Source organism: Aythya ferina, assembly GCF_964211825.1.
Source record: "Aythya ferina genome assembly, chromosome: 1".
Classification (NCBI taxonomy): Eukaryota; Metazoa; Chordata; class Aves; order Anseriformes; family Anatidae; genus Aythya; species Aythya ferina.
This window is the reverse complement of record NC_140296.1, coordinates 76,143,660-76,154,590: the sequence shown is the minus strand read 5'-3', so window position 1 is coordinate 76,154,590 and position 10,931 is coordinate 76,143,660. Positions and strand designations below refer to the sequence as shown.

The window sequence follows — 10,931 nt, the reverse complement described above, 5'->3', positions numbered from 1 at the left end:
CAGTCTTGGAGTACCAGGAAGATTTCTTTCAAATTGGACTCTGCTAGACCACACGCCCCAGGAGCACTCCTACTCAGCTTTGTTCATTAATGGATGAAATCCTCATGCCCTCACTAGAACAAATCAGATTTGTGCCCCCTGATAACTATACAGTTCATATAGCTGGGTTATCAGTACAACTGATAGGTCTGCTATATTGCATCACACTGCCTGCCTTGACTGGAGACAGCTCTCCTGGGGGGCTGGTGGGTATGACCCTGGAAGTGAAGGTGCTTCACATGTTCCTGGGGTGGCAGTGTGAGGACAGACAACATTCGTCACAGTGCAGAAAAGGATAGTAGGCACCTGTGTCGGGACATCTGAGTCCTGCTGCTAGTGGATGCAGTCAGATGAACTATTTTCTAGCTCTGCTTCATGGCACTCTGCGAACTCTGTTGTGAATTGAGATCTTTACACACAATTTAATTTTGGAATCTCAGATGTGAACTGAATCCCTCTCTTCCCAGGTTGTGTTTCTCCTTTATATGACAGCATCCAAGTCTTATGTGGATATTTACTAGACCTCTGATGGGTCACAGTGTGATGCTCTTTTTGTTTATTTTTTATTTGCTTTTCAGTCACAGTCTCAAAGCTTACCTGCACCACTCCTGTATTTGGACTAGGTGGTTTAGACCTTCATAACATTGCTTCAGACTGTGGGAGAAATTTATTTAAAATCTCCTTTGTTTAGTAGAAGCTCCTAAACTCAGAGTGTCCTGAATAAAGACTGAAAGTTCAGAAGAAAGACAAAAGGGTTTGCTTGTTTCATCCTCTATTTTAGAAGCCTATTTTTTTTTTTTTTTTTAAACTGTAGCTTCTTTGTAGTTTATATGTCAAAACTTCTCATGCTTATCACATTTGTTAGAGGTTGGTGATATTCACTGGGCTGGTGGAGCAGAATGCAAGACCTAAATTTCAGTGAAACATTTGACAAGAGGATCCCACATCTGTTCCTCACTAAAAATGAAAAAAAAAAAACATATATATAGGAAAATATCACCCTCTCCTCCGTCCCCAGCCCTGGTTTTCATATGAGCTGTTGACTAAGAGGCAGGTTTTGAATGGTATCCTTCATATGGTAAAACCATACTTGTGGTGTGTATAATTATATGTTTTCAACTTATTTTCTCTGACTCTCCAAAAGCAAGTGTATTATTGTGTGTTGTTACATAATACCCAGCCATGCGGAAAAGTAACAGACACACCTTTGGCAAGTGACTGCATGTCTCCAAGGTTTTCACCCATGTTTTCACAGATGTCCTCTTAGAACCCATCTAATCCCCCACATCAAGGTTTTATAGAATATTTGCACTCATTGGGACTGGTGCAGTATGAAGCCAAGTATGCAAAGACTGCCAGCTGGCCAGAATATTTGATAAATGTGAGAACAAAAAAAATCCCACTCATAGCAGTGAAGTGATCTATTCCTGGAACACCAGCTGGATTGCTGTAATAAGCTATTAAACCAGTGTAGTAAAATGAAACCCAGATACACTATGCAGATTACATAGCAGATCTATTTCCTTGTACAGCACAGTTTCATTGCTTTAATTTTAGATTATTGGTCACTTGCAATGATTAAAAGATATGCAAAAGCTTGGCCTTTATATTCATGAGTTTTGAACTAGAAAGCCCCAAATTAAAACTGTACAGGAGTATGCCCTTAGCACCCTTAAAGATCTGTTTCCATTTCAAATGACTCAGTGAGGCAGACTCTCTGGCAGACTAATTTTACTAAGAAACTACATCCCAGATCTGGAACTGAGATAAGACTTTATAGAAGACCTCACAAAAACAAAATCACAAATGCGCTCTAATGTAACACAGAATTTCTTCTTACAATAAAGAAGCATTTAAATGTCTAAAAAGACATGAAGATTGATATTCAGGGCCATGTGTAACAGCACCATCTTGTGATTTCTGCCTAAAAAATTTAAAAGAAATATTTCAATTGGAAGTGGTACTCTCTGATAACTCAGGCAGTCTTTTGTGACTGACTAGCTTGGGTATGATGCATGACAATAAACTGAAAATTCAACCATAACCAGGATCCTAATGGAACATAGTTGAACACTGCATTAAATAATGGGCAAGGCTGAGATGTGCGATTGTTCTGATATCAGCTGGGATAGAGTTAATTTTCCTCCTGGTAGTCGGTATGATGTTGTGTTTTGGATTTAGGATGAGAATAATACTGATAACATAGCAATGTTTCAGTTGTTTGCAGAGCAGCACTTACACAGAGACAAGGACATTTCAGCTTCTTGTGCTGCCCTGCCAGCAAGGAGGCTGGGGGTGCACAAGGAGTTAGGAGGGGGGTAACACAGCCAGGACAGTTGACCCACACCAGCCAAAGGGATATCCCATACCACATGCTGTCATGCTGAACAATAAAACTGGGTGGGGGTGGGGGTGGAGATTGCTGCTTGGGGGGGGGGCTGGGCTGGTCAGTGGATGAACAATTGCATTGTGCAATCATATTGTGGTGAGCAATTGCATTGTGCATCACTTGCTTTGTATATTCCCTTCCCTTCCCTTCCCTTCCCTTCCCTTCCCTTCCCTTCCCTTCCCTTCCCTTCCCTTCCCTTCCCTTCCCTTCCCTTCCCTTCCCTTCCCTTCCCTTCCCTTCCCTTCCCTTCCCTTCCCTTCCCTTCCCTTCCCTTCCCTTCCCTTCCCTTCCCTTCCCTTCCCTTCCCTTCCCTTCCCTTCCCTTCCCTTCCCTCTTTATTTTTTTTTCTCTCTCTTTCCCGCCCCCCCCCTTCCTTTTCTGTCCTATTAAGGTGTCTTTATCTCAACCCATTAGTTTTTTACTTTTTTACCTTTTTTTTTTTTTTTTTTCATCCTCTGTCCCATCCCATTAAGGGGGTTGTGGGAGTGAGGGAGCAGTCATGTGATGCTTAGCTGCCTGCTGGGCTAAACCACAGCCATGTTTTTTATTTTCTTTATCTGTCTTTTTGGTGACAAAAGAAGAAGGAAAAACTCCAAGGACTATCCTAGTCATACCATCATGCAAGAAGAAACAAAACAAGTGGCTTTTCTAGTTAGACATACTATTTGTTTTTTCTTATAATATTGCAAAGGTTATCTCTGGAATCACAACATACCAGTATCATCATCATCAAATCCTGATCAAATGGCCCACTAGCTCTTGCTTTCAGTTATTCACAATGAAGACTTTGGGATGTTGATGTTTGGTAATGTGGGGACTGAAACAATAGGCCTGGTGGACTGAACAGCATCCAGGCTGGTGTCTATTACTTCTATCTGAACTCCAGATGAAATAGGGGGAAACAGACATCTGATGGTAATAACAGAAAACAAAGAACACATCAGGCTGACAAACCACACATTTCTGAATGAGAAATGAATAACGCAAGAAGGGGCGGTTGATATGTCTGTTCCAAGCTATTTAGAAATATATGCTCACGTGTCTCAGATGACACAACCCACAGTAAATTTAAGTTACATTCACAGGCAATTGGTGTCACCAACAGGAAAAGCAAGCAGGATGCAGATGATTTCCTTACTACACCTGATTACTTTCCTGAGCATGTGAGATGGAAGCAGGCCAGCAGAATTTTCCTTTCAAGTTGGATACAGGCAGGGGTTATTGGTCGGGTACATTTGCTTTGTAAAACTGTCAGCCTTTAAGGGTGTTGTAGGCAGTATTTCATATATGAGCTTTAACGTGGCAATGGAGGCAATTGAGTTCAGTGGATTTGAGAATACTCAGTACTTGACAAAAAAACATCTGATAAAAGCCACAGGAACATCACTTCAGCATTCATCTCTAATACAAGATTTTGGTGGGACTAATTAAGGATAAGGAAAGCTGGATTTTGAATCTAATTTCTCTGGTCAACATTTCAGACATAGCAGATATTCAAACAAATATCATAAGGGTTTTTTTTATTGTGTTGTTTCCCCCAGCAAGTGATAGGTGACACCTTTACTAACAGGTAGAGAATATGATCATCGTTGCACAGAAACTGACCATCATTTCAGTGGGGCCAACTACAGATCCTGTGGGTTATAGATCAGCTACAGAGCTCATGTAAGCCTTAGTAAGCCTTCACAACTGCAGGGAAGGAATTTAGTTTTTGTTAAAAAAAATGCTGATTTGCTAGCTTGGTAAATTAAAGCCATTCATCTGTTACAGCTGCCTATAACATAAATCAAAAGCATTATTTATATGTATTAACCTGGGGACCTGACCAGCCAGTGGAGAGCATGTTGTAGAGATGGCATTTATCCCTGTAGAAGCCTTCCATCCAGCTGAAACAGGCTGTGTTTAGCACAGGTTAATAAGATTCCAGTTTTGCCTGATGCAAAGAGATTTGGGGAGGGATGAGGGAGGTTTGCTGAAGCTGCTTCATTATGAATTTCTAAAGAAAGGTAAATCTCGCCTTTGAGAAATACAAGGTACTCTATATGTTTCTTTGTGTTGTAAGATTTCAATTATATTGACAGGCATTTTTTTTTTTCCCCATTGTTGTTGAGGTATTTCTGCAATTGCAGCCACTGAATATATCTTCCAGCTTTGGCCTTCAGAATAGACAACCTCTGTTTTGTTAGTACTTACAAATAACTGAATGACGGTTTAAAACACTTTTGAAAATAAGGTTTTGCAACTAACAATCAATGAAAAAAGCAGGCTGTTACATCACTAGGGTTAATGTATGTATTAATAAAGTCTATGTTCACATATGTAAGATGGGTGTTAATGTATAGGAATTTTCTATCATTCATACAGATGATTTATGTTAAGTCCTGAAGTTATTAAATCAGGTCCTAGTATAGGTATTTGTGCATATCTATAGATACATAAAACATGAAAAAAGAAACATAAATTTCTGTTGCACTTGGTTATAATTAGTATAGTTAAGGTGGTGTGGGTCCCACTCAGTTGCCTGGCATGGTGTTTTTCATGACAGGCAGTAGAAGTTACAGAGATGAACAAAGCTACTGAAAAAGTAAATCATGCTTGAATTTTCATTTATAATTTATTGACAGCTGCTGGGGCTCATTGGTGCTTGGCATGTTTTTATTTTTTATTTTTATTTGGCATGGCCTGAACTAGTTCACATCCTGAAGCACTGCTGCCACATTTGCGTCTGTGCTAACAAGCTCTGCTTCCTGGAGACCTGTGCTGTTTTCTGAGCAGAGGGCAGTGCTTTGTGGAAATACAAGCTTAGATTGATACTAATTTGAGCATTTCTGCACTTTTGCCTGGATAAACTGTAGGTTGAAAATTTCTGAAAATTTTGGGAGACAAAGAAATAGATTTAAAATTCAGTAGCAACTTTTAGGAGCAGTCAGGCTAAGACTCACAAGTAACAACATTAACAAAACTCAATTAATAATTTGGTATTTATCTTAAAGAATGAGAGAAGGAAGCTCTTACACATGCCCAAGGTTCTGGTCCCCTCTAGCAACTTGTGAAGGTTCAGTTCAGATAACTGACTTAACCTAAATGTTACCAATATGGAAATTAAATTTTGCTTTCATCATTTTTCAAGGCATAGGATTTTAAAAAACAACTTGTCCACAATTATTTACCATGTTTTACATTCCTTGTCTGATTTAAGCGTAGCCAGTACTAGTAAATGCTGTTTTCTTTTCCAGGATTTGTCACCATCAGGGAAATCTTTTATTTTTCTGTCTATTTTTGTTTGTTTGTTTGTTTGAAACAGAGGTCCAAAGAAAGTCTGTCAGAAGAGTTGGTGAATATGTTTCAGTGCACAAATCCCTCAAAGTATTCATGTGTACTCATCAGACTGGCATCAATACCTGGCAGTGGCTTATGGCACATATGGCAGTTCATTTTACAGCTTCTGGATTCCCACTGTGGGCAAACTGAAGGTGAATTATTTTTATGAACATATAAAACAACCACATTATTTCACAATTTTGTTTGAAGATGTAGAGTAAAAAAAAGGTCAACCACTTTCATAAAGAATCTTACAAACTGTCACTTTTTATGTTTACAGCCATCCCTATACTTCAAGGCAATAAGAGAAGAAAATCCTGCAATCTGATCATTATTTCTATTAGCAATGCAAGGTCATTGCCCATAGGAAGTTATAATAAACCTGCACTTGAATTCTGGACAGAAACAAACAGAAAATGAAACAAATCAACAAGAAAATTCTGTGCAAACCTTTAGGCAGAAATTGGTTGAAAGACATCTGGGAATAAACGTTTAAAATTTTACTTGATCTGACCTATTTACTATTGCACTTCTTCTATTATTTCAGTTGATTACTGCAATTATTCAGTGAAAAACAGATTCATTAACTATGTTCCATAAATAAAATCATGCTAAGCTTATTTTCTAATCACTGATCATTGTTTTTAGACTTGCAGGGTGGAGATGAATACATTAAATACCAGCGCTCTGTGTTTATCAGGCTGTACTTATCAGTTATCATTTAAGCCTGGTATCACATTATAAAATTAAATCACCCTCCATCACAAGTCTAGAAAAGAACTAAAAATTAGAAATATGCAAAACAGTTCAGCAGGATGGTGACAACTGAATATTTTCTGGCTAGAGATGGATAGCTGTTAGAATATTTAAGTTACAGGGCTGCATGCAGAGACTTTAATAGTGGGTTAGGAAAAGCTGAAAGTTGGGCTGTCCGTGAGCAGATCTACCCCCTGCTCAACAGCTGAAAACAGTGGATCCATGTCTTCTGTAACATTTTTACTGGCAGTAGCCCAATATAAAAACTCGGGGTAGCTGATGACTTACATCTGTTAATGTAAGCACTCATATGGAACAAAGTTAATGCAAGTCTATGTTTTCTTACTACATAGTTTTTGGTTAGTTGCTAGAACTGGTGGTGAGAAAAGCTAACATCATTCACTGAGGAAAGTTGCATATACATAGGTTCTATAAGAAGTGAATTACCTGTCCTGACTGCAAAAGAATCAGGAACACAGACATCCTAGGAACTCTTGATATTTTGGAGACTAGCACTCTACTTATTTTTTCAAGCACTGAAAAAAAGTGCTGAAAAATCATGCAACACTACATAAAGGACAGCTGAGATGCCTTTACATTCAGATTCTTAGAAATCAGTTGGCCCAAATTTGGGATCTTGTAGGCTTCCTCGGAGCAAACTAGCATTAGAATGACATATTTCTGACAGTCTTCTGCTCAATTCAGAAGCTCTGCCATTTCATAGGAAAATTGTCAAACTACCAGCAACAGTTCCAGCTGTAAATATCTTGTAGCTGACATCATGAGCTAAAAACTGACTCTCTAGGCTCCTCACATGATGTCATACTGGTGTTGGGTTGAATTTTCTCTTCAGGCATGTTTTCTCTGTATTTTCAATCATGATTTCTAAGATCCCAGCCAAAGAAAACCTCTGCCTGGTGAGTATTTAAATTGCTGAGCAATGTTATACTCACATTTAAGGAAGTGAAGAGGGGGGAAAAGGAGAAGAAATATGTATTTAGCATCCTTAGAAAATTATCCTAAACGACAGACAGCAGTTAAGTTCAGTCTGAGAGAGTCTCAATGTGAGCCAGATGAGTTGTATATTTCCGTAGAGCATGAGATGGAATGAGGTGCTTCACACCAGCCTTGGTTCTTTCTTTTTGAGACAAATGAGTTCAGATGGCACCAATGAATGCTGCTTCTCAGAATATTTTTCCCTGAATTATCGTCTTCAGTGTTCTGTAATTGACTGGCAATTCTGTCAAAGCAAATTTACAAGATGTGAGAGCAGGCATGATGCCAGAGCAGGTCTGCCTAGAGCCTGTTTGTGCTATGCTGTTGCCTTATAAGCTTTCAATCCCAAATTACCCTTATAGAAGCCTTGCTGTTTCCCATACTCACTTCATTGTTCAAGGTTACATTTAGAAACAGAAGCCACATTTTTGTGACAGTACAGGTGAAAGGGACATTGCTGTATTGATTGAAAGTCCATCTAACAAAGTACCATAAACAGTGATGGGCATTTAATCAATTGTTGAGTTCCAAGGAATATATTTTGCTTACCAAAAAAAGTGGGAAAAGCCTCTTACCACAGCTTTTTCTTATTCCAAGGTGAAATTACTCTTGTGATTAAAAGAATCTGTTATTACATTCTCTAGATTTAAAGTGAAGAGATGGTTTACTGAAGAAGGACTGAGTTCAGAGAACATTTTATATAGAGAGTATATGAATAAATATGTATTCATATGTAGATATGATAGATATGATAGATATGAATATGTATATGATAGAATGTGTACATAGGACTACCCTAGTGTACAAAGGAGCATTTTTATTCTTACTAAGAAGTTAAGCTGTTTTCACTTGCAACTTACTGCCTGTATGTGTGTATATAGTGTGTCGTATTGTAGGCATTCTAGATTAGTGTAATCTTCATAAATAAATGTAGAAATGCTAAAAGTTCTGGTCAGGCTCAGTGTGCCTGAATCTTGACCACCATAAGTAAATGTTTCCTTCATCCCACCAGTGTCCAGAGGAAGGGGCTGGAGGAATGTGATTGATGTCTCATTGTGGCAGGGCTTTCTCAGACATTTTAATGACTACATGCTTTACCTCAAGGGATACATTTTCACTTCATAAACCAAACAGTACTCACTAAGACCTCCCATGACTGCAGTTTAGAGAAAAAAACACTGGGCAAAGATCGTAAATGTGACCATTGCAATCATTGAATCTATAACACACATGACAGATTTTGAATTAGTTTATATTCAAAATAAGAAAATTAAAAATCTAGTCTAGAGATAAGAAATACTGTTGCTGAAGATGAGTTTTCCAAAGCTGGGAATCACTTTCATTTTCATTGCTAAAAATAAAAGGCAGATTAATGAAGTTCAGTTCCCAAAGTAGGTATTTGCTGACTGTCACAGTTAATATTAAAAAAAAATATTATTATATATGTATTTCCTTTAAGGCGTGTTCCCTGTTGTGTCCCTGTGATGCCCCTTCACTGTTTTTGCATCTTTTCTGAGCAGTGGATATCATGATTGGGTACAACAATTCAGTAGCACTACTAGTCAGCTGGTACGTATTACATGGAAAGTAGACTGGCTGATTGTGGTGGAAACAATACATACTTTATATGTCTATAGGATTTCTAGGATGCATGCTTGACATATATGGAATATAAATTAGAAAAGATTTTCTTGTTTCACTACTTTTTTCACTTGTAATATCCAATGAAACTCCTGTTGATAAATCCTTATTATGATGCTACTACGTTCTGCATATAATGAGGGTTGTGCTGCATACATGATCTTTTCCTTTTCTATATTCCCATAAAATAGACACAGAAACAGAAATTGCAGTGCACACACAAGCATAGTCAACAATAGGAGAATGTCCTTACTAATGTCATCTTGGTACTAGGATGATTATAGAAACCTGAACTTGAGAATCACATAAATGTTGCAAACTTTGTGGAAAAGGATATCTGAAAAGTTCATGTAATCTTACACTAACTATAATTTAATTTGAATACTGAATTGCTTGACTGGATTCTAACAAAGCCCTTATAAAATGTCAAATGCAGTTGATTCTCTGGGAGTACAAAGCAACACATTTACGTTTAACACACACTGAGAGCATTTAAATAACTTATGAAGTGTACCTGTTAGTCATATTTTAAATTTATGTAAATCCTTTTAATTCTTTCCAGGTTTCTTTTTTGAAATCAGTGAAAGAGTAAAATCTAGCATTTGAAACAAGCTATTATAAAGAACAAGGCAGAAAATACAACTATTCAAATCTAACGGTATATTTATCCTTACTTTTTTTCTTTTGTAATTTCATGGAAACATAAAATTTCATAATAAGTGACCATACCAATGTAGTTTCTTTTATTGAAGGGTAGATAAAGTTCATAGATAATTTGCAAAGTACTTACTGACCTCTTGGGTTGCCTGTCAAAAGAGAGAAACTCTTTTATTTCCTCTGCAATTCTTTAGTATTCATTATTCTACATTAACTTCACATGGGGAAAAAAGAAAAAAAAAAAAAGCATACAGGGCAATCCACAAAGATACCACTAGGAGATATTTACTCTGCTACCTTAAATGGGCTGCCAGTTTTCCACCCCATTACTTTAGTAAATACCTGTACAATAATCTACTCCTACCCAGAGAAAAATGGGAGGAACATAGAGTGAGAGCTAACAGCAGTAGATAACAGTGGAAACTTATTTCAGTAGTTATGACTCAGAAATTTTAGTCAAGTGTATGTCTTTTTTTTTTTTTTTTTTTTTCCCATAGAAATTAGAGCAGCAAGCTTAAAAACAGTTTTGTGATATTTACTGCTATTCGCCCTAGAGGTACTTTGCAAGAATGAGTCAGACTGTACTTATGCACTGAACAGAGTTATTTCCTGAAGGTGCATTGATTGGCCCTACACCTGAAAGACTTTATAAAGAAAAGCTTGTGCAGTGGACATGATTGAAAGGTAACAGTTGGATGCAGAAAGAAATAATCTAACTTATTATCAGAATGCTGATTTATCAGGGTACTGCAACAAAGTTGTATGTCGATATTTTCATAAATCAAAGTTGCAAAGACAGAAACAAACATGAAATGCATTATTTTATGGTGCTACCTTTTTTTTTTTTTCACAGGACTGAATTTTACAATAGTCATATGAAGTATAAACCAAGCAGGATGACACTTTCAGAACTAAATTCAGGTGAACCAAATCCAATGTAGAAATTATTGGAAAGCTATGAACCCAGCAAGACTCTGCTCAGTAAATTAATAATCTGATGGATAGTGCAAAGTTCTAGAAAGCAAGAAAAATTCTCTATTATACTCTGGTCATGTCACAAGAGGATTTATTTCAGGCTAAAACACTAAATATGACTGCATTAGCTAAACTCTGAACTCCAGTATCACTTCAT

General features: G+C 37.4%; 1 long non-coding RNA gene across 1 annotated transcript; it reads left to right on the top strand.

The window, feature by feature from the left end:
• Positions 1-8,959: 8,959 nt before the first annotated feature.
• LOC311429329 lies at positions 8,960-10,691 on the top strand. The gene is made up of 3 exons (XR_014688222.1): positions 8,960-9,070; positions 9,705-9,800; positions 10,653-10,691. It is a non-coding gene; the product is annotated as an uncharacterized lncRNA (long non-coding RNA).
• Positions 10,692-10,931: the final 240 nt, after the last annotated feature.